Source organism: Nymphalis io, chromosome 11, assembly GCF_905147045.1.
Source record: "Nymphalis io chromosome 11, ilAglIoxx1.1, whole genome shotgun sequence".
Classification (NCBI taxonomy): Eukaryota; Metazoa; Arthropoda; class Insecta; order Lepidoptera; family Nymphalidae; genus Nymphalis; species Nymphalis io.
In genome coordinates, this window is record NC_065898.1 from 5,024,852 (window position 1) to 5,050,362 (window position 25,511).

Consider the following 25,511-nt stretch of genomic DNA (forward strand, 5'->3'; position numbering starts at 1 on the left):
CTTTCTACCAAAAACGTCATTTACCTAGTTTTCGAACGACAAGTTTTCAAAGTCACTTTTCACTTTTATATACTTAGCTAAAGAAGTAATGAATAAGAACAACAATAAGAAGAGTTTGAATTTCAAAAGATTATAATTTTCTAAGCTGGTGTTCTTTCATTGTCGTAAATTAATTCATATTAATGACATTTTATGCAACAAACTACGAGTAACCACTGCTTAATGATAATTACTGTAGAGCCATTCTTTATGAACAGGCTCAAACTGTAGGGCTATATAAGAGCAAACTCAAAAGTCACCTCAGAAATCGGTCATTAAGAAAATAATATGTGATATTGAGCCAAAATAGTATATAATGTCACGGGTGAGTAACGAAGTGAGTTCTTACAGAATAGCATTCATTATTCCCATTGTCCAGGTGACCCATTTGCCTGTTTTGTCTTCCTCACAATTCTATGTATTAATATATAATAAAGTCTATAAATATTCGATGTTAATTAACTTATAACAATTTCCTCTCCTTGTTTATTTATATTATTATTATAATTTGGTACATTTTATATATAATTAGTATTACTGTAATTTAAATGAAATTTACTTGATTGACTGCTTACTTAAATTAGTTAACGAATGCCAGTTTTTCACGGAAAATTTCTCGGTTGGTTCTGATAAGGATCGTAATAATGTGACGTGTGAATGTTGGAATATATCTACATATATATAATATAAGTATAACGACTAATTGGTGGAGCGGCTTGTAAATTATTAATCTTAACATACATCAACACTGTAACAAATATTTTATATCTATACATACTACATTTACTTTTTAATATACGTGTATAACCATGTATGTTATATACATATCAAAGTAAGTGAAATAAATTAATTCAAGTATGCATTTATAATCACTTTTGAAGTGTTAAGTTACGTTATATTGAATACAAAGCAAACACCGTTAAATATATGTACAATTAAATATATTTTATTAACAGTTTATATAACGGGTTGATATTTCATCTCAGGATTTACCTGAGCTATATAATTTTAAAATGTCGACTATAAAGACACCCGCGAGAGCCAAGGCGTCCATTATACCAGTTTATGTTGCGCTGCAGATGTTTATGTCTGTTAAATCTTAAATCGTACCAAAAGGTTAACCGTATACCTGATGTCCACTTGTACTAAACAAGCGACATAGCTATAAACATTTTCTTTTAGTGTTTTTTGCTGAATATATCTGGCGTAATCTACATTGTTATGTTATACTATCATATTAATCATATATCTACCAAAAATCCCTAAAGCAATTAGATATTATTTATAATTTACTCCGTGAAGATGCAATGTCGACGAAATACCACCCACTCATCAGATATTTTACCGCAAAACAGCAATACTTGGTATTGTTGTGTTCCGGTTTAAAGGGTGAGTGAGCCAGTGTAAATACAGGCACAAGGGACATAACAACTTAGGTTCCTAGGTTGGTGGCGCATTGGCGATGTAATTCTTACAATGCTAATGTCTATGGGCGTTGGTGACCTCTTACCATCATGTGGCCCATATGCTCGTCCGCCTTGCTATTCTACATAAAAGAAAAGAAATGAGTTATTACATACAGCTACATTATTATGCTGAAAAACAAATGCGACTTTAATTTTATTAGATTTAACTTATAATTGATATATTAATGTGATCAGTAATAGATCTTTTGTAAAAAGAACAATTTTAAAAACTATTCAATTATGTAGGATTTTTATGAATACGGTATGGTTGAATTACTTTATTAAATAACAACAACCAAATAAGTCATCGAGTTTTAATTACAAATTATTTTGTTGTTATTAATAACTGTGTTGTTGTTACGTACAAATTATTATTATTATACGAAATACTTACAAATTATTCGATAATTTTTATCGTTGAGAAAACACCTTTATATTAATAGCAGCAGTTCAAATATGAAACAAAGTAAATAACATATAAATGCGTGATATCTACTTTTGTATATGTTCAAGGCAATTGAAAAATAATGGCGTCATATATCGGACTTTACTCGAAGTCAACACTTAGGTACTATTATTTAATTCTTTGTTTTAAACAATCTTGTTTGTTTGCTGTGTGATGTAAATTTTATTACACGATAGTTCAATTTAACAAATAGCATCACTTATGTTTTGCACGATGCTAGTATATTAAATAGTAAAAGCGATATCTTTGGTGTGACCATGATCTAATGTATTAATGTTTCGAACTCCTAATTTTTCATTGACTAATTATTTTTATGAAAGTTTACATTTTGATAATAAATGCTTATTTTGGTAAATTTTAGTTAAATTTTACATATCTAAGCTAAACTTGGGGAAATCCATTGTATCGTAAAAAGAATAAATAGAAGAATGGTTGAATATGCCATCTAGCGACAAAGATTGTAACTATTTTACATTAGCGCTGGTACAAAAAGGTATTTTAGATGCTACTCTGCTTGAAGACTTAGTAGTATGTAATGCTGACAATAGATGTCGCTATATTTAAAAAAAAGGGTTAAAAATGCGAAAGTTTGTGGGGATGGATGAATAGATCTTTGCTACTCTTTCACGCAAGCACTGAGTGGATTTCGATGAAATTTGGAGTAGAGATAGCTTATATACCCTGACTTAACACATAGGCTACCTAACACTTGCCCCTCAGCTCTTAATCGTGTTTAACATTACAACGTTGTTTTGGCTGGCTTCCGGCTTTTCGGGCCGCGAGTTCGATCAAAATTTACAAATTTTCGTATTATACTTTACAACTATTGTATTGTATCTCCAGACTGTGTCAGTCCTTGATTGAAAGGCAGATAACATGGCAGTCATTTGTAAGACAAAATATTAGTACATGTTTCAGTACTCGGTAGCCTTGGTACAGATATGTTTAATTATTATAGATGCAATAACTGTTCACCGAAACTGTTCACCAACGCGTTGGAAGACGTTTTCAAAACGCTGGATTGGACTAGGTATGGAGTCAATGTAAATGGCGAGTACATCTCACACCTTCGATTTGCCGACGATATCGTCATCATAGCAGAGTCGCTGGAACAACTCACCGAAATGCTGCGTAGCCTAGGCGAGTCTTCCCGGCGTGTCGGTCTCGGTATGAACTTGGACAAGACCAAGGTCATGTTCAATAGGCATGTCGTGCCGGGACCGATATATGTACGTCGAGGGGAAACCTCTCGAAGTTGTTAGTGAATATACCTACCTAGGACAGATAATACAAGTCGGTAGGAACAACTTCGAGAAGGAAGCCGATCGAAGAATTCGCTTGGGATGGGCAGCATTTGGCAACCTTCGTCAAGTCATTAAGTCGTCTATACCGCAATGTTTGAAGACGAAAGTCTTCATCCAATGCGTCTTACCTGCCATGACATACGGTGCCGAAACGTGGACACTAACTGCGGGACTAGTCCACAAATTCAAAGTCGCTCAGCGTGCTATGGAGCGAGCTATGCTCGGAGTATCTTTGAAGGATAAGATCAGAAATGAGATTATCCGGAAAAGAACCGGAGTCACCGACATAGCTTGCAAAATTACCAGGCTGAAGTGGCAGTGGGCTGGTCACGTATGTCGTAGGACCGATGGCCGTTGGAGCAGACGAGTCCTAGAGTGGAGACCGCGAATCGGCAAGCGCAGCGTAGGGCGCCCTCCAGCCAGGTGGACCGACGACCTTAAGAAGGTGGCGGGCACCAACTGGATGCGGAAGGCGGAGGACAGGGAGCTTTGGCGCACCTTGGGAGAGGCCTATGTTCAGCAGTGGACAACGATTGGCTGTTGATTGATTGATTGATTGATTGAGATGCAATAATAATTTGACATGATTGCTAATAACATATTAAGACATGTTTTATAATTCATTAGTAAAATGTATATATTTGTGTTTTCAGGTGTAGTGACGGATTCAAGCTGGCATCGTCGGGCCCAGGTAGCCCGGCGCCGCCGCCGGTGCAGTGGCGAGTGCGGAGGAAGCCAGGTAAATTTTATTGAATTGAATTTATGGAATGAATTTTTAGTAAAATAGTAGAGTTAGTGCGAACTTAGTACCTCATATTGATAGATGGATGTAATAAACGTCGTCTTAGAGACGAGTGAAAACCTGTATGGATGACAATAATAGTAAGGATATATTTGGAATATATTTGGACTAGGATGCTGCCTAGAAAAAAAAAATGGTGTAATTGCCAAGGTACAGGAGCGTCAAACGACGCTTGTCTTAGTTAGACCGAGCGCTTAGACGTTTACACATAAAAAAATACAAATGTTACAAAATATTCACTAGAGGTGGACATAGTGGACATGTTTATCGAAATGTGATTTATCGAGAAAAAAGTACCTTATGTTACACCTTAATCAAAGAAGTAATATTACGGTTGCCCCAAATAACTTAAACTCTGGGAAACTATTAAATCTTGATAAATTACAACACAAAGCTCCCATACTATAGCGGTTATTTTAAAAATGAAAATATAAACTCGACTGTGTGCACACAAATAGCATATTTATATATAATGTTAAGAAATAGGAAGACAGGCATGTTAGTAACTTATAAAAAGCGATATATTATGAAAGCAGAATTAATTTTATCAATCAGAATATTGTTATCAGAAATGGTATCAGTGAACTTTGAAAACTATGACGACGACGACCGGATCCCCCGGCACTGAGCACTCGCGATCTCGTAAATACCGTGAATAAAAACTTGGTTTCCACTCATTAGCATTGTAAGCCAATTAAATTAAAATACTATACAATATCAAATTATACCAATTAAACGACACTTAAAAATGTTAACTGTAGTAAAATTTATAAATTTAATTTATTTATAAATTTTACTACAGTTAACATTTTTTATAAAATGATAGTCAGTTATTTTATGTCAATTATCCATTATTAATTTAACAGTATTAAATTTAAAACATAAGAGAAAATTAAAATTACTATTTAAATAACTAAGTACATTTAAGTTATCAATATTATTGATATTGTTATCAAAAAAGATGGACTAAACAAAATATATTTTTTTTAATTTATTGAAATAAATTTCGCCTTTTTAAAATAAGGTTAGTGGAGCGATTATATCTTTGTTTCTTAACACCTTTTGTTTGTATACACTACATCTCTGAATGAAGACCTTATTATTAAATACTTTTCCGTTAATTTGTATAATTTCAATTAAAAAAATATGCTAATTTATTTTTGTTTTCATTTGTAATATCTTCTGTAATTATATTTGACAAGTTTTCGTGTTCATATATAATATTTGCAAATACGTTTGTCAGGAGTTCACATTTGAACTTGTTAAGGCTACTTAAATAGTTTACACTAGCACGAACAGTTTCACAATTAGATAGTGCACTTAGGGTTCTTCCTAATAGCTTTAACTTTGATAAAATCATTACTCTTTAGCCTACTGGGCTAGTTAGTCTAGTGGATGCGGGTGCTAGGAGGTTCCGGGTGCGAATCTTGGATTGGGGCTGTAAGGGTTATTGGTTTTTCCGCCAGAAATTGATAAGCAGCTATCTGGATTGCCTCAGAAAGTACGAGTAGCCGTTGGCCCTTTGATGTCTCCTGGTCGCGTCGGATTGCCGTTTCATCGGAATATTAGTGAGGGATTAGAAGTACCTATGTTATTCTAATATATATTATACCAGTGCGACTGACTAATCTCCTTTGAGATGGGCCTCTGTAGCCGTATATCATGAGCAACCTATTATGGCCACTTATATATTTATTAGGCAAGTAATTATGAATATACCAGAACTAATTCCTATCTCCCAATTTTGGTAACATCGTTCAATTGAAAACCGCAATATTTCCCGGGAATGGGTTTTAGTACACTCGTTTATATACAAACAATAACAAATTTGACATATCACAAAATATTCCATACCTAAAAGAATAATTTGTAATATATGTGTATAAATATACATAATGGCGACCGCAGAACAAAATTTCGCCTATGATAATTAGCCTACAGCCAAAGCAAACGACAACAATTTGGCTTTAATTTTGAAACATATTATCCTTAATGTTCAAGAACTGTGAACTACACCAATATTACTTTCGTATAATTTCAATCTTACATAATACTAAGCTACATCTTAAAATGATAAAGTACGCTGTTGTATGTTCTTGTATTCTTAACATAAACAACTTGTTAAGTTTGATAGATTATGATTGAGTGCTGTCGTTCCTGTATACATGAATAGCATTAACATTCAGGAAATCTCAAGCATCTTAGTTCTTCACATAGTAATAAATAATAACATAAGTGAGCGGATGTCGCCGAGTGCAGTGATTAGAACACGGGAATCTTAAACGATGGTTTCGTGTTCAAATCCAGGCAAGCTCCACTTAATTTTCATGTGCTTAATTTGAGTTTATAATACAGCACGATGATGAAGGATTATATTGTAAGGAAGCCTACTTGTCTAATGAAAGTCTTTCACATGTATATCCACCAACCGGCATTGGAGCTGCGTGGTGGTGAAGTGGTCTTAGCCCAGTTTTGGGTCATCTACATTCAGTTACTTTACACTTTGAATGAGGATATGTATTTGAGTTTCAATGTAAGATGATGTTATATATGTACACACATTAATATTATTATTTTTTGTTTATGCTCGTATTCTATCGTTAGTTAATGCGCCTTTAATAGCAGAATCAATAATCCAATGCGGACTCGATCTGAAATCGACTGCCATTCTTATCACTTAACAAATCATATTTTTTGATAAAATAGTATAATATAACGTTGTTTCTTTATTGTTGAAAAGTGTCACGAAATAATTGATGGTCGTTGTTCTCAGTTACATTTATAGAATTTGACATTGCGAATAAAATTCATTAATTAAAGCTTTAAAACAAATGGTAACTAAGTAATTGCTTAGTTTAGAATAATCCAGTTTTAATCTGTAGGGTGGGGCTCAGAATGATCGATTTATTGTATTGTCAATGTGCTTTCAACCATGTTGGTTGATATTCCCCTTTGTCTGTAATTGTACTGACTCACCCTTAAAATTTTAACACGATTAAACATAAACCATTGTTCTTTCAATAGAGTAACCGATGCAGTGTGTGGTCTGAGATCTCATACGTGATTGTCTGGGATCCTTAATATTACTTGTATTGGTCAATAATTATGAGAAACATAATGGAGCTTACGTTTCGTGTACTTATCAACTATATATCTTTGTTTATATAACAACGTTCTAAAACATCACTACATTTCAAACTGTTATTGTACGTTTTTAATGGATTTATTTGGACATCATTTCTATCGAATATTCCTGTAATGAAATATGTTTAACGCCGCAAGTGGTTTCAAAGAAACTTTTTTTTAAATTCTGGCCTTTAAAAATATGAGAGTGCATCCACTCTCTCTAAAATTAATAATGTCATATATTATTATTTTACTATATATAAATTGATTTAGGGTTGCCAGGATGTAAAGATACAAAACATTTTTTGTGAAAGTATTAATTTTAGTTGACATTCCGAGAAATGACGACGACGACTATATATATAAAATCATTTTTGCTATTAATTGCTACCGTATTATGTAAATTTTAAGTAATTTATCAACACCAAGGACGGAAATATGGATGACGGGTTATATGCAAGATACGGTGCTGTACTGTTTATAGTATAAATGTGGAGTTTAATATTAAGGCTTTTCGGTGCAATTAACATACTGTTTGGTTTGTAAATGGCGGATTTTGAAGGAATTTCGTTTTGCTAATATATTATACATTTTTATAACACCGATTATAACTCCGTACGTATACAATACGTCCTTCTATAATGTGAACGTATTCACTGATTTATTAAAAATAAACTCCGAATAAACAAAACTCCAAACGGACGCAAACGTTCATAACTCTTTATTCACATATTTTTTTAATTACAATGGATGAAATTAAATTGAATTTCCATGTAGGGCGACGAAACACATTTGTGTAACGTTTCATTTTAATAGCATTATCCTTTTTTTCGTTTAAAATTACCCTCAAAATAATTTTCAAGTTCCAACTCGTCACCAACATTGTAATTAATCTAGCACGTAGCCTGTCTGGACATGTCAAAGGGAGTAATTGACGTTATTTTACAACACGCAAACATGCACATGAATGTAATTATATTCGTAAGCAATAATATTATCTAGGTAGGTACGTTTTACGACTTCGTCGTATAATTAACTCTGCCGTGGTCCCAGTAGACATTCCAAACGTATTTTTTTCTTAATGTTACATATTCCATCTTTAGGTATGTTTATCGAATAAAAAAAATACATTGCGATCAAAATTAGATCTTAATTAGTATTCTTATCATTAGAGGTTACATTAAATGTCTAAATTTTTACGAATGTAATATCTATTCGAGATTGTTTATGGTAACTTTGTTAGGTTTTAATTTATAAAACGAAGGTACAGAGGTCATTGGACGAACTGATTGTCAATAGTAACTTCTGCCATACACATTAGCAATGTTAAATGTACGCACCATTTCTTATATCATTAATGCGCCGCCGACCATACAAGTTCTAACCTTCTATGTAAGATGTTATATCTCTTTTATCTGTAATTACTCCGGCTAATTTCTTCAAACCGGTAAAAGCAGTTTGGCGGTAAAATCACTAAGCTCAGACAAATGTCTGACGAAGCGATTATGCTTATGCTACGGTTTTTCTTAGTCAATCATTGATCACTCATTTCATTTGATTCCTTAAGGGCCGGCAACGCAGTCTATGTGCAGTGACAGTCACTCCTTAACTCCAAGCTGCTAGATAGATTTTCAATGACAAAAAAAAACAATACTTTTCATTAGAGCTAACCGGGATTCTAATCTAGGACCTCGAGATATGCAGCTAATCGCTTGATCAAAAAGGTATAACGTGGACTAAGCTTCAGCTACCGAGTAGTTTTAATTACGATTACAAACAATAAAATTATAAAGATATACAACTCAACCAAGTAGGAGACAAAAACTGATAAATATAGATAAACAAATGCAATTATACAAAATCTAAATTACTACGTACAAGAAGACAATCAGATAAATCCTTAACTATGTAATATATTACAAGCATGTACATAAGTTTCATATCTACTATACATATAATGATATATTGTATGTTTATGACTTATTTCAGAACTCGATCCACGTTATTGTATGTGCGTGACTTATCATAATACATTCGAAGACCATATGCATAATTTCATATGATAAGTTTCGCATGAATTATTGTCACGGCTTATAGCGGAATAAATCTTTATGAACACATCGTTAATGTAAACAATGTGAACAGATATTCCTTATTAATCATGACTTATATGCGTTATAAAAAACGAATAACATACATATTTATTTATTATATGTTGTTCTGTTTTACATGAAATCATTAAATATTGGAAATATATTTAAAAACGGCTAAACAAAAGCTCAGAAAGTTATACCTACCCTAGAAATGGAAATAGTCTTGTCTTCCTTGTTTTCGGTTTAGGCAATCCTTTTTATAGGAAGTTAGTAATCTGCGCGTACATATAAGCATTAATGTGTTCGCAAACACACATGTTGTCTCTATTTTTCTTTTTATATTAAAATGGGCAACCAACACGGTCGGAAAGAATCCAGGCGCTTAACGAGACGTGATTTCCGTGAAGAGCATTGCCAGCAATGAGGCCTTTGCTAATTTAGCTAAAATAAATAAATATAAAATTACTCAATATAGAAACATACAGAGGAGAATTGTAGATATTATAATGTTAGAAACTAAACAAGCTGATCATAATCGAAATAAGTAAATGTTTTATTTTTTTATATTTCAAATTAAAGGTCAATGATAAAAGACAGAGTAGACACATTTTAATACCTACTAAATAAAACATTGCACTGGAATATATTCCAGAGAAGAAATATGCACATGTCCCCGTTAAATTATGAATCATTTCCGATTTAACGATTTCCTTAAACGATAGAATAAATATTGCACACGTAAATATATATCGATGGTTTCTCGGAGAAACTTCATGACTCATAAAATATTTTATGTAGTAGTATATAACCCGGCTGTTGCAGATTACAATACCTGTAATCTCGGAACACATTACCTAGGTGCCAATTATGCTCGTGAAATAAATCATTGCTCAATTCTCCGAATCAGTTTTCTTTATGATTGATAAACCGTAATTCACCTACGACAGCTGTAGCAGCGGTGCTATGCTCTTAGAATTATCTTCATATCACACTCGTGGCATCGACTTTAGGGTGATACGCTATTTTGTTACACACTACAGTACAGCCCTTAAATTTTATAAGTATTATTGTCAAGACATATTTCACTATTTGACTTTTCCTTCATTTTTTGACAAAACGATCTTGTTTGGCTGTGAGTTTCGAGTTTTTTTTTACAGAATATCACGAGCAACTCTTAGAACTATACCAGCTGTTAATGATTTAATGATTTTTAATTTTTTAAACCTATATAAGTTTGCCTTTTTGTTTTAGTGGTCTTTTAACAAATATTTTATCGAAATTAAATGTTATATCTTGCTCTGTATACAATTTAAAATGATCAAAGCAGTTATGCATAGTGCACTCTAATTGTAACCTTAGAAGTTTGCTGATCCCGAGGTTTTGGTCTGGACGTAACAGCCTCTGAAACCACAAAATCTTTGGCCCTGGACATTAGAATATTTTTATCATGGGTAAAGTTGCATGACAAATCAAAGTTATTAAGAACTTAACTATATATATAGTGATAGTTTCAATAATAATAACAATATTTTACAAACAATAGAAATAACAATATTTATACTCAAAATTTGCAAGACAAAAGAAACCGATACGATCATACATAAGACCCTCAAAGACATACCTTCACATTGTCATCCTTCCAAAAAACACAATTACAATATTTTGGGATATTTTCAATCAATTATTCAAATCTTGCACTTAATTATAATCAAAAACCATTTAGCTAGTATTTCCATTACTGATAAAATCTTGTTATTACACCTTATGTACGCTAATTGCTTGTGCTTAATAATAGTTTCATAATTTTATAAATTGACAAGAGTCGGGTTGGCTCAGTTGATATAAAGCTTGGATCTTAAAAAGTCGCTGGCTCAAATCAAATTTGTGTTTAATACGTTACAAAACTTGTATGTACGGAATTAAATTTTGTCACATATATTTATATTGACTAACCCGTACTCAATTAGTGTAATTGAATAAGCAACAAAGCTTTTTAACAGTAGAGGGGGTCATTTCAGCACAGCAGTAGGCAATTTAGTGGTTGTTACTATAAATAATTGTTGTTTTACTTTAATGAATGAAAATATTCCGAGTTCCGACCTTCAGAAGTTAGTCGACGCGCCCTATTTTGTTTCTGATAAGGATCGCTGTAATGGAATAAATGTTCGAAAATGCTTCGAGGCTGTGGTATTGTTTACCGTTACTCTTGACACGACTAATGGATGATAAGAAAGTTTATTAATCACTTTCAAGTGCTGATATTGATGAAGGCCAAACAATTTATTTTAATTAAGATGAGAACTTATGAGTTTTAGACTATTTTATATGATATTTTAAATTATTTATATTATAATACAATTCTGTTTCTTACATTCCGTTCATTTACTTTATTGATTTCGATAAAATCAGTTTTAGTGTATGTTTCTGATGTTTAGGAATAATTGTGTGGCTGAATTTTATAGTTTCTTTAATTTTATATTTATAGAATAGTAATAATATTGAATTCATTTATAAAGAGAAATAATAATATTGAGTTAAAATAAATAGAACATCGATTTTAGAATTACTAGCTTATGTTCTGTTAATATTCATTTTACGAATACTTTTATTATTACTATTACGATTTATATTGTTAAAACTTATATTTACGACAATAATATAAATGTTACCATGGAATGTAATGTAATCCAAGCGTTAGGCATAAGCGCGTAATAACGGGGACATTTTCAATACGTCAAGATAAATTTGCGTTTTACTCTAAAAGCTCTGACATTTTAATTTAAGAAGGTATCTACTTTAATTGTTCCTCTGCTAAAATATAGACAGTGTAAATTTTCACAAGGACGTCTTATTTAGACACTGAAGTTTAATGTTATTCATTTTGTCGATAATTTATTTGTCACACTTTCTTTAAAACCTTTTATGTTAGGTTAGTTATTCCACTTTTGTAACAGCTTCTATCTTGTTGTATATTATATTGTGTCCTAATTGCAATACTGGCGTATCTATGCACTCGTAGTACGTATGACGTTAATCTTATTATTTCGAATAACTTAGTTCCTTAAATATAGCATTGATGTTTCCGGTTTAAAAGGTGAGTAAGCCTGTGTAGCAGGCACAAAGGACTCAGTTTCCAAGGTTGGTGTCGCGTTATCGATGTAAGGAATAGTTAATATTTCCTACAGCGCTAATGTTTAAGGGCAGTGGTGACAGCGTATCATTATACTGCCGAATTGCCAGTCTGCCTACCTAATACAATAAAAATGAAATTATGACTCAAATTTAAATGGTGCAGGAAAACTTGCATGTGTTGAATAAAAATCTATCACATGTTTATTGCATATCCACCAATATTATTGAAGCAGCATGGTGGAATCATTTTCAAACTTTCTCCTCAATACGAGAGGGGGCTTTGGCCCAGTAGTGTGACACTTACAGCCAAGCAATAGTCTGTGAATTTACCAGTAATTGCTGTCAACTATTAACTTTATTTATAAATAAAATCTAAATAAGATTTTCTTTATAGTTGATTGTATCTGAACTGTAACACATTGTTATGAGTTATCTTGGCTATCGCGAATCATAATAAAATAAGCATCCACTTCTTAAACTTACGGATGTGCCTAAAGTTATTTTGGGCCAAGTTGCGGCACATACATGTGTTAGACATCACGAAAGTTTTAATAACATAAGTAAGTTTTGTCTAGTGAGTCCAGTTTTATCTTTTTCCGATAACACCAACACAGTATTGTTTTATTAATTTTTGGTTTATGTATTTTTATAAAGTGCCTAGTTTTTTAGGTTTTTAGTTGAATAACTAGTTGTAACTAGTCTAGTATAGAAGTCATTAAAAAATATTACTTTACTTGTAAAATAGGTATACACGAACTATTTTTGAATACCAAATCCGTTGCCGTACAATAACAATAACCAAAGTCACTTACATGCGATTAAATTGTATCAATTTAATTCCCATATTACTACTTGCCTTTACATCTATCTTTTCAACAAATAGAACATCCCACTCGAGGCGCCCAACAAGAATCTCTTACAATATCGACGAGTCTATCTCATTCAAAATAAGCACATTAAATATTTGTCAGCAGCGCTGTTTATTCACGTAAGCAGTATAACGGTTATACTGAAAATAAAAATATAATTTAATTAAATAGGAATTATCAATTTACAATCGGTCGGGAATATAGATTCTACTAGAAAACTCGAAAGAAACTCAGTAGTTTATCCTGCATGGAATTCAATGAATGCTCACTCCATATTCTCCCTCTTCATCAAGGAATACTCCTTATTAATAAATGTCTTTTTAACATGAGATTTAATATAAAATTTGTTTTTAATATAAAATTCTTCTAAATTTAATACTATGTGATTAATTTAGATTATATATAGATTTAGAATGAATAGCCATTATTTTTATAACGTGTTACATATAAATCATTTTAAATACCTCTTATTCCCTAGAAAGTTTCTTTCTAATATTTTAAACTACTCACAATAAATAAATAATTTAATTGAGGTATTAACTACTTTATCCCAATAGTAGTCTATTGTCTTACAATAAAAATAATGTACATATATTATAAGATGCATTATTTATTAATCGTCAGATATAAAAATGTAAGTAAAACTCTAAGGATTTTAGACAAGATATGGAATCGAATAATTTAAATATTTAATGGCATTCAAAGTAACATATGAGCCAACATCGCTTAGTGTTGTATGTTCATAATATATCTTTGTCACCCATAAGCGGTGTTCTGTACGTAGTACACGTTAATTAACTACTAAGCTTGGAACTAAGCGTATTAGAGCTGCATGAATCATTAGTTAGTAAAGAGAAATATATGGGGGTAAGCCACATCAATTAATTTTGGGAACTCATATATATATTGTATCATATATCATTACATGTTTCATATATACTTTTACATAAAGCAAAATGTATTGTTTATATGAATGTGCGGTTCGAATTAAAAAAAAATAGCCCATTTATTGATAAGGGTGCCCATTCATTGACTATTCGCACTACAACATACGAGGGCGGAACAGTTAAACGATTCGTTGAAACCGCGCGGTACGGCTATATTTCTTTCAATCTTGTTAATATTCAATTTTTTGTATTTCATAGATGGTAAACACATTGCGTATAACGATTGAACTCTTACATATATATAAACACAATCGTAAATTTAATTGTTAATATTTTGTTTTAAAAAAAAAATATCAAGGGTATTTCTATTATTAATGGTTATTTTTTTTCTTTCTCTATTATTTATTGAAACTAATTTAGAATAGTAAGGTGACCATTATTCTGTTCAACGTTATGATGTAAAAAACCCAATCTTGATAATTGTCCGATAAGAATTGTGCATTAAAATTTACTTACATTCATGCGTAATCATAACTGTAACAGCCTGTGAATGTCCCACTGCTGGGCTAAAGGCCTCCTCTACTCTTTTTAAGGAGAAGGTTGGAGCTTATTCCAAAACGCTGCTATAAAATAAATATTGGTGGGTGGTTGGCGTAATCATAATAGTAATAATTTTGGTTATGACCCATAGATCACAAATTATCTTTAAAATTTGTTTTAGTTATAAATAAAAAGCCTTTTTAGTAATTCATTTCGTATTACTTGCATAAATTCGTACGTATTGTTTAGTCCAAAATCTAATTTTGTCTGGTCGTGGGAGTAGTTGAATATATTTTAGTAAATACTATTGAATTTCGAGTATTCTATCGCAGTGCAATGCTTTGAATTTAATACGCTTTCTGGAACTGACAAAATTCTGCCGCAGGAATATATATTCATAAGCACAGAGATAACTTTAGCTTGAATAATTTTTAGTTAACTATAAAGTTAGTAAATAATTGCGAACATACAGATATTTATAACAGACATATAATGGTACATTTGAAATTGCTGGGTTTTTTTAACACATGCCTACATAAGAAAGAGATAGCATATCTATAATATATAATATAAATTTTAGCTCGGTCTAAATAGTTTAGTTTAGATATTCTATACAATTAAATCGATACAAATATTACATTTTTGCTTGTAGACTAGTCACCTTCGCCTGTAAATATTGGCATTGTTAAAAATACAAACCACCGATAACGCGTCATAAACTATCTACGATGTTATTTCACATGTGCCTGAAATAATTTTGGGTAACCCAACTATTAAATCAAAACAAAGCAAAACAAAGTATTGGTAAGGTAATGGTACACCCAGACACAAAAAGCACAAACGCACAAAGCCATACCACATGTATATCAATCATGTTATAGTAAAGTAGCATTCTTTATTTCAGAGAAATATTGTAATTTATAAATAGCTAAACAAAAATAGATTATTTTACTCGTGTGTAAAACCATTTTTACGCATGCTCTATTTTATTAAGGTTAAATATCCTCTATTCTGCTCTGGATTATAGATGAATTATAATCCACTACAACTCTTCTATGATTTACGCGTTTTGTAAATCCTTTCAAAACGTGCCCGTTTTCTCAGCATGTTTTCTTAAGAACAAAGCGCAAGATGAATCGAGGACATTTGACGTTAACTTGCAAGTAGCGCGTTTAAAAGCCTTTTGTGGGAATGATTTAATTTGCATTTAAACAATCTTCCTAATGCTAATGCTATATGTTTGTGAATCTTTTTTGAGCACGTTAAGAGTGAAATTAAATTCGAGTACAAAGTTTCTATATGTAACATTTTGCAAAGAGGTTTTACTTTTCTCACGTGTATGAGTTTTTACGCGCTTTATTTTTTATTAATGAAACTCTGTATCGTGTGCAAATCGTATTTTCGTAATCACAACGTAAAGCTCTCGTAAATAACCGCTTCATGCGTCATACATCTAAGGTTCACTTTCTACTACATTACTTACGACTGTGCTTTAAATTTTCTGTAATTTCGTATTATGTAACATTAACTGCATAATGTATTATTGTAAACGTTTTCTGGTAATTTCTACAAGAAGTTCCTTATTACTACTACTACTATTCTAGAATAATCATAATATATCGGTGTTTTGTAACGTAGCTGTCAATTGAAAAACAATTACCTATAAATTCAGTAGGACACAATACACATTTATATCTTACGTCTTAATGTATTATATAATTTACAATATTCTATGAATAATAGTAAACCGGTTTGAATTATATGTCGTATGAAGTTCCTGTAAACGTTGTTCATTTCTATCCAATAAACGCTGCGACGTAAAACAGCTGGTTTATTTCAACATTTTAAAGTCAACATTATATACGTCACTTTGGGATTTGGGTTCTGTATCAAATTATTAACTTTTCCTTAATGAAAAGCCATTTGGTTAGAATTTAGTCCATTATGGTTTTTTTTTATATAATTATAGTATATCCGTTATCTATATTATCAATATTGACTTATCCTTTTCGGAAGTAGACCGTTTGTTATAATAGATACCTGATCTTTTATCTAGACGAGCCGGTTGGCGTGGTTGGTAGATACTTGCCTTTTACGCCGAAGGTTGTGGTTCGATTCCCACCCAGGACAGACATTTGTGTGCATGAACATGTCTGTTTGTCCTGAGCCTGGGTGTAATTATCTATATAAGTATGTATTTACAAAAGAAAAGTAGTATATGTAGTATATCAGCTGCCTGTTTCCATAGTACAAGCTCTGCTTAGTTTGGGATCAGATGGCCGTGTGTGAATAATGTCCCAGGATATTATTATTATTATTAATCTTTACTCCATTAAATTTATAAGTTCTGTCTTTATGTATATAGATATATATAAAAGGAAGTTAGTATATCTATTTGAGATGAATAGACTCCGACATCGTTTGATCGATGACCATGAATGTTGGCACTTATGTTTTTTTTTTCATGTAGAGTATTTTATATAGTATCAATATTATTGTAACTCGAAACAAGATGGTGCTGCAGCAATACAAGTTTTATACCGTTCAATCGATGGTCATGTCAATTGGTATATCGCCTGTTGCGTCTAATACATTGTACATTCCCCATATTTATTGTCTACCCATATTTTGTTAATTGGAGTGCAATAAAGAATTAATAAATAAAAAATAAAACAGAACATCTGACGAATTTAGCTAGTACATATGTATATATGCATTGGTTGTTCCGATTTCTTATGGGTGAAATTCATACAAAGTTACACCTCTCCTGGTCTCCTGGGGGGACAATCCCCCCATAAAATTGAAATTTCTAGAAAACTTTTCTTATCGGATAATTAATGTATAAAATAAATCTTTGTTTCAAATTTCAGTTTTCTTAGCTCAGTGGTTTTGGTTGTGCGTTAATGAGATAAACCTAATTTATAACTATAGCACATTTTCATTCTTTTCATCATCAGTAAAACCTGAACTTTGATTTCATTTTCGACTTCCCAGTGTATCAGAAAATTGACTCATTAAACAATACAAAGTGATTTTCATAGCTTCCGAGTATATTGAATCAGTTTTACGATACACGGATAACGACGCGAGATCAATGGATTTTACGTAGTAGAAATATTTACATCCTTCATATATGTGCAGTAGACTCACTCAAAGTATAATGAAAGCATGAGTTATAAATAATATCATTGTAACGAACGGTAATATTTCAATATTCGTTTTAAAAGTTTTATCACCAGCGGGTAAGATTCAGTGTTAGACAAAGGCCTTCTAAGAAGGGCGTTTAATTTGAGATACAAAATTAAATCAAAGTTGTTTTAAGTTAATTATTGACTTTGTTGTGTTAAAATCAAATTAATTACAGAAGTTCACTGTTATATGTTTTTTTTTCATACTCCAAATATTATAGGTATTCCAAAGAGAAACTAAAGAAGCAATATCTAAAATTATTCATTGAATGATTATTTTCTAATCGATATTTATTTATTTATTTAAAAACTTTTTGCCCACCACATTGAGTAATATGACAAAAGGCGGGACTTAATGCCTAAAGGCATTCTCTACCAGTCAACCTTTAGGCTAAGCGGAAATTCGTGAAGGCGGTAATTAATAGTTGAAAATATACATACATACAAATATAACGACAACAAAGACTATATGAATAATATATACGCATATACATATATACACACATACACATATATACACATATACATACATTACATATATACATACTTACACACGCACACATATACACATATTACATATGAATAATAATGCATAATAGATGTCAAAGATGAAGAGAACTAGGAGCTTTCTGACAAGATATGCCCACGGAGACGAGACTTGAAAGTAGATTTAGAGGTGGCGATACCTAGATATAAAAACATAATTGTCAGACTGTTTTAATAAAATGTCTCATGAATATTAGATATTTGCATTTTGTAAATAATTTAATGCTAAAATAGTTTAAAAGCAAGTGTAACATATAACAACCGCAAACTCGTTACATAAATAAAAAAAAAATGTATCAGTCTTTTTTTAAAGCTATAACGCCTGTTTACAAGGAATCACTAATATTCTATTTTCCTCTCCAGTTAAGCGTAAAACTTGTGTTAGGATTTGATACGACAATAGCCCAAGGGGTCAGGACCGGACCTCCTACTTTCACATTGGTAGACGGCTGTTATACAATATAAAAAATAAGCTGTTTCCTTTTGCCCATTCTTCTCAGGTCTCAGGCCTTTCTTCCCAAACCAATGGTACTTTTTTGAACAGCGCTATATAAGTGTAATACTCTGTATTAAATAAAGATTTTGTGTTTGTCTAATTAAATACTACAATGACGTGTGAATCTTGACCGACGATCGCGGGTTCAAACCCAGGCAATCACCGCTGATTTTTCAAGTGCTTTTTTGTATTTATAGTTTATCTCGTGCTTGGCGCTAAAGGAAAACATTATCATGACGAGCATGTGTCTAATTTCACTGAAATTCTGCCACATGTGTATCAACCAACCCTTACTGGAGCAGCGGAACAGCTCCAACCTACTCCTCAATGAGAGAGGAGGATCTGCACTGGGACATTCACAGCCCGTTACTTTTTCACTTTTACTACTTATAATTTGGATTCCATAATGACAATGTAAAACAAGATATTATTTTGCTTTTAGTATAACTTATAGACAAAGGGTAGATATATTGTTTATAAAGAAAAGGTACTCCAGAAAAGGTTGGATACCTCTATAGAAAGAACTTCAGGTGATAGGGCTAAGACTATATCGATTTGTTGTTTGTTTGTATTACAACAGAGGTCGCTCACCCAATTTTATAAGCATGATGAAACGAACTAAAACCGAGCCAAAAATATATCTGTGAATGAACGAAAACCGCCAATTCCGAACGATCCTGAAACTACCGTGGAAAATTTCACATCCGGCATTAGTTTGAACATCTTTCATATATCATCAAGCTAAATTAGATCTTATTTTCATTGTATCGATAGCTTAGATTAGCCTGTTGCATATAAGTGCTAGGAATATTACGGCAATGCAATTCAAATTGGATAAACGACAAGTTGTGAGAGTAGTACACGTGACACATAATATATTAAATATATCGCGAGATTCACCTGTTTGGTATTCATGACTTCCGCGTTTGTGACGGTGCGTATCCGAAAAGTTCACGTTCGAAGCGTACAATGTAATATATTATCTTTATATTTAGATCCAGTACAGGAATATGAAACGTTACAATTCTGGCAAATAGCTGTTGAAGTTTTTATATATAAAAAAAAACGTATGGAATTCTACCTCATGTATAATATAAATAGTATAGTCAGTCAGTCAGGAACTAATTTCAACAACCCCCTTCCACAGCAGTGAAAGGGGGTGGTTGAAATGAGTTCCAAACATTTCTAAAAGAAAAGGAATAATTGAAAATTAATGATATATTGAAATATAATATAATGTAATGATATAATTTATAATAAAATAAAACCAAACTAATAAATATGTAGTGAAATAAATAAAACCTTTTACTTTAGTAGTTTCACTACACAGTAAAATAAATTTTCTTATTAGTATAATACTATACAGCGACAAATTTATACACGCCAAGGAGGCATAAGGGAGCACATAGCGGCGTCCTTGAGGGGGCGTGACGGCATTATGCCGTTTGCCGTCACGGCACGCAAATCGATCTTACCCCCAGGGGACGCCAATCGATGTTTCACATCAAAAAAATTTGTTCTTTTTGTCGTGGTGGTTGTGTTGTTGCTGTTCATGTTTTTAGACCCCTAACAAGAGGTTTCCCAGAAGTATGTGTTAATTTATATATGTGTATTTAGTTTAAGATATATCTATAATCTTTACTTGGCAGTAGGGCTTTGTGCAAGCTAGTCTGGCCAGTGTATCTAAGGCACGAGAGACATAACATCTTTTTTTCCAAAATTAGTGGCGGTGGTAGCCACTTACTATCAGGTGGCCGACATTTGCCTGTACCTAATCTATGTAGATTATTTCCCGATATACGTATTCTAATCATCACTGATTTTTGATATATTTTAAAAATTAAAAATAGCAAAATTTATTGCTACTGATAAATTTTCATATTATTTTTATCTCGTAACATCAAATTAGGCTGCAGATTATGCATGAAACACGCACATTGATCCCATAAATAAATTGGTTACGTGCAATCGGGGCAGCTACAGAATTTCAAAATTTGTTGATTAAAAAATCACTTGATCAAATTTAATTCTTACCATGCTGATAAATATTTTTTAATTATATATATATTTAACTAACACCATATTACCTATTTATTATATATATAAATGTTTGGTCATATGCCGTAATGATACCATAATATTGATACTAATTTGTATGGCTGAGATCCTGATTGAACGGTTAATGAGCCAGTATTAATATTTCTTACACTGTTTACGGACGGTGGTGACATACCAACCACTCGCCCACTCGACTGTCTGTCTTCCTATATTTACTAAAAAAAAAACACCCAGGAGAAATTATCTCCTCAATATTATATGATCGCTTTCTCATAAAAACCATTATGAATAAATATATCATTGCTTCTAAATTATTTCAAGTACGCGTACGAGCTTGTACTCTTAGTTGTCAAAAAAAAAATCTTCCTGAAATGCCTCACGTAACGCTATATCGTGTTAATGTGAACGCCTGTACGACCGCAAATGTTGGTAATTTAAAAAAAAAGAGATTCCCTTACGACCAATGTGTTTGTGTTATATATTTATTTTTATTTTCCTTGTACTTTCTTGTATATTTAGTAAATGGCATTAAGATACCTAAATTTAATGTTATTTTTTATATAATATTTTGAATTTTTTCCTTTTATAGAAAATCTTTGGATTTTTAATTACAAGGCATGTGTTATTATGTATAAATTTACACCAGCTTAGTTACAAGACTTTTCGTATCTTATATTCTACATTGTGACTGTCATCAGTAGTTGCACCAAAAGTGAACGCAAAATTTCAGCTGAATTTATTGAGAGGAACTGGTTTAAAATGAAATTGTAAGATTTTTTTTACAAATTCTTACAGGCGAATTTAAGCAAACGCTTGTTAAAACCAACATTTGATTTATGGTTATCTGTATATCAGCTAATGCATTTGAAATGTTTGATTGCTCCAAATTCGTAATGGAAATGACCGCCAGTACGTTCTCCTTCAAACAGTTTAATGTAAATGCATTATTTAATGTATAAGGCGATCTAATTAAATATACAATAGAATATATGAATGTTAAGTTCATTGTATATTCAAAATATTTGTCCTTGTTTGCCGTTGTATCTGCCATACTTATGCACTTCGATGTCTCATGCGTTATCACTGTAATGCGCTGCCAGCGCGGGAATGTTCGTAATTTGCTCGAAACAGCTTGTGCGTTATGGAGTTGAATATAAAACATATTTCATATCCAATGCTAATAAATGTGTGTAAACATTTCATATAAATGTTTTTGCTTAAAAAATTTGCCTTAGAAATAAAGTTGTTTTCTTATCTTTATTAAATACAATTATTTGGCGTAGTGCCTTGATAGTTTCAGAAAAAGACCAAAAACGTATAATATATCTCGTTAAAAATTACAAATATATAATCTCAAAAGCAAACAATATGTCAGAGCCCTGTACTAGATGTTCGGTGGAAGATATTGCCCTAGTTCAAATGACCTTGGGCTGAATTCCAATTACAAAATTTATGTAACAAAATGAATACGATTCATTTACAACAATACAAATACGATTCATTGGTAACAATGACGTTACGGGACATCGAAACAAACGACTATAATTTGCTTAAAATATATTGTCTCGAACAAAAACTCCTCTCGAGTGCCTTGTAAACTGAGCTGTCTTGACAGCCGTTATTTATTTTGGTACTAATTATATCATTTCTTTGCTTTTGGTGCCGAAATTGTGCCTAATTAGCAGATATTAAATTCCCGTCAAATTTGACGTTACAAAACAAAAGCCCAAGTTATTTAATTATAATAATAACAAAGACGAAAAATCTTTGTCTGAAACAGAGGCGTATTTATCGAAGCTGTGTTACATGACTGTCATCTGTCACCTATAAATTCATTAGTAATTCTAAGAATTATATATAAAATTCTTGTTGTGATTGTAGTAATATTTACCGAATCTTTTTATGTTAGTTATTATTAAACGATGTATAGACCGTTTCAAACCTATATTGTATGATTTTATTTATAAAAATAATAAATTGGTCTCTTAGATATTTCCACTACTTTATTAACATTTTGAATCTACTTATTTCAGTCTAATTTTTATCAAAATCAATAAATACGTTATTCAAATTGGCTCTTATAAGCTCTTTGAATCTACTTAGTTAATGAGAAAAAGGTGTAATAATTATAATGATAAAATAAATTCTCAGATTTCATGTTGGCACGAATCTGGACATGAATGATAAACGATTTTTCCACTGCCAAAGATTTGGTATTTGTTTTAACCCATTCTTGGCTGGACCCCTGATGCAGATATGGAAAAAAAATATGTTGCAACGTGACCCGATTCGGCGTTCTAGTTTTAAGTTTTATTGGAGGTATTAATTTAGTTATTCAAATGAATGGTATCGTAAAATATTACTGGATTTACATTTTTTAAATAATATCATGAAAATTTTCCGAAATGTATATGAATTATTTTGCTTATTTGTCATGATCAAAATAAACAAAATAAATCTACCTTTAACTTGGTGGTAGGGCTTTGTGCAAGCCCGTCTGGGTAGGTCCCACCCATTCATCAGATATTCTACCGCCAAACTGCAATATTCAGTTTTGTTGTGTTCCGATTTAAAGGCAAAAGAGATAACATCTTAATTTCTAAGGTTGGTGGCGCATTAGGTGACCACTTACCGTCAGGTGGCCTATTTGCCAGTCCGCCTACCTATTTCACAAAAAAACTACTTTAAGAGTTAAAACAAATTTGTTTTGAGCTAAATGATTTAAAGTTTTTTTTTTAAAATCCGATTCCGAAAGCTTCAGGTTGTATAAAAAATATTTTCGTATTTGCTTTAAGAATTGATACGCACAAAAATCCAATCAGGCGCTATCTACTTCATCTTATGAAATTAAAGGTATTACCTAACTTGTGAATGTACATATATTAAACAAACATCGCACTTCACCGTCACCGCAATTCAGATGCAAATACTTAATTATAATTTTGTTTCATTTATATACATATATATTACTTACTTACGTTGTATAAAAATAGATATGATTTGTTTTTTTTTCGTATATTTAAAATGACTAAATATTTCTAAGCGAATTTTCGAAGAGGGTTTGGCTTTTAGAACAATTTTATCATTGGGATTGAATATAATACAATGCTCAATTATAATTTATATGTTCCTACTTAATATCTATAGTAAAATTCACACGTAGTATTATATCTACACACACATGCAAAAAGGATTGTAAGAGCCAGCGTTAGTACAGTACACAAGTACAACGCACATTATAATTGCGCGGGTTCTAGTTGTTGTAGCGAGTCGAAGACTCCGCGAGATCGGTGCATCATTATACATTAATTTTCATTATCGTTCAGTTTATTTTTAATTAATATTTTATATTAATGAAATGAAAATAGCTGTAAATAACCCTGCGCTGCATTTTCCCAGTTCGCCCACCCGAAGAAATACATAATCGAAATCTGGGGATCAGAGTGAAAAACGTGAAGATTTTACAAAATTTTTAAGTTCAAATGTAGAAACCGATGTTTAATATGATAAACAAATAATATGATGTAAAATACAATAATAATAAATGTAAAAAACAAAGATAAATGTCTTCGTGGCTAACACATTAATCGTGTACAATAGAAATAAACATCGTTACCATATTTTATGACGCATTTTGTTAATGATTTTCATTAATTATATTTAATTTACATTTTACTAGCGCTTGGCCCGCAGCTACTCCCGCGCCATGCTCAAAAATCTAGTTAAAAGGGATAAAAAGGCCACAATATTTTAATAATATTATATTTTAGCTGTAATAACGTGTGAAGAAATAACTACACAACCTTTTGTATTTATGATATTAGTGCAACATAATGTAGCGACCCCTTATATACTATATTAGTTGTTGTATTTTTATTTCCTAGAACAACGATATAATTGGCATGACTTACACGTGAACATGCTACATATAATATAGTACCCATGGCTTAAGCAGCAGCAATTAAAAGAAAAAAATTACAACCCTCCTCATCTAATGAAAATATAAATATGGATAAAACTAAATAATTTAATGCTTTAATCAACCCTAAAGCTGAAGAATAGTAACAAAAATATTACTTAAGAAGTTAAGACTAATAGAACAAAGTTATAATCTACTTTATAAAAACCTAAAACCACAAAGTATTTAATGTTGCCAATGTAAATTGTAATAATGATTGGTTTAAAGAGTCTGTTTGTATTAAAGAGTCTGATTGTTTTAATCTAATCTAATGTTTTAATGTTTGTCATAATTCTAATTATTTTAATATTTTTCATTTAAAAAAAAATTAAAATAATCAGATGAAACGACGTTAGAATAACGACAACGTAAATTTGTACGAAACGCGAATTCGGATTCAGGATTAACGTATTTATCTCACCGCCATCTATGGGCTAATGGCCGCAACGTCTAGACACGCGGTAGCGCGTCAAGCCATGTTCAAGCTAACAGAACTGGCGAGCAACACCGTGTGTAATATTACACGAACCATTTGGAGCCA

The 25,511-nt window shown here is 31.7% G+C and overlaps 1 protein-coding gene across 4 annotated transcripts in view; it reads left to right on the top strand.

Moving 5' to 3' along the window:
* LOC126771825 (dual 3',5'-cyclic-AMP and -GMP phosphodiesterase 11) overlaps positions 1–25,511 on the top strand; it is a 224,166-nt gene that overhangs the window by 46,834 nt on the left and 151,821 nt on the right. For all 4 annotated transcript variants that reach the window (XM_050491937.1, XM_050491941.1, XM_050491942.1 and 1 more), the window contains exon 2: positions 3,929–4,014. The gene's annotated coding sequence lies outside the window, so the exon portion shown is untranslated. The remainder of the gene's footprint in view (positions 1–3,928; positions 4,015–25,511) is intronic.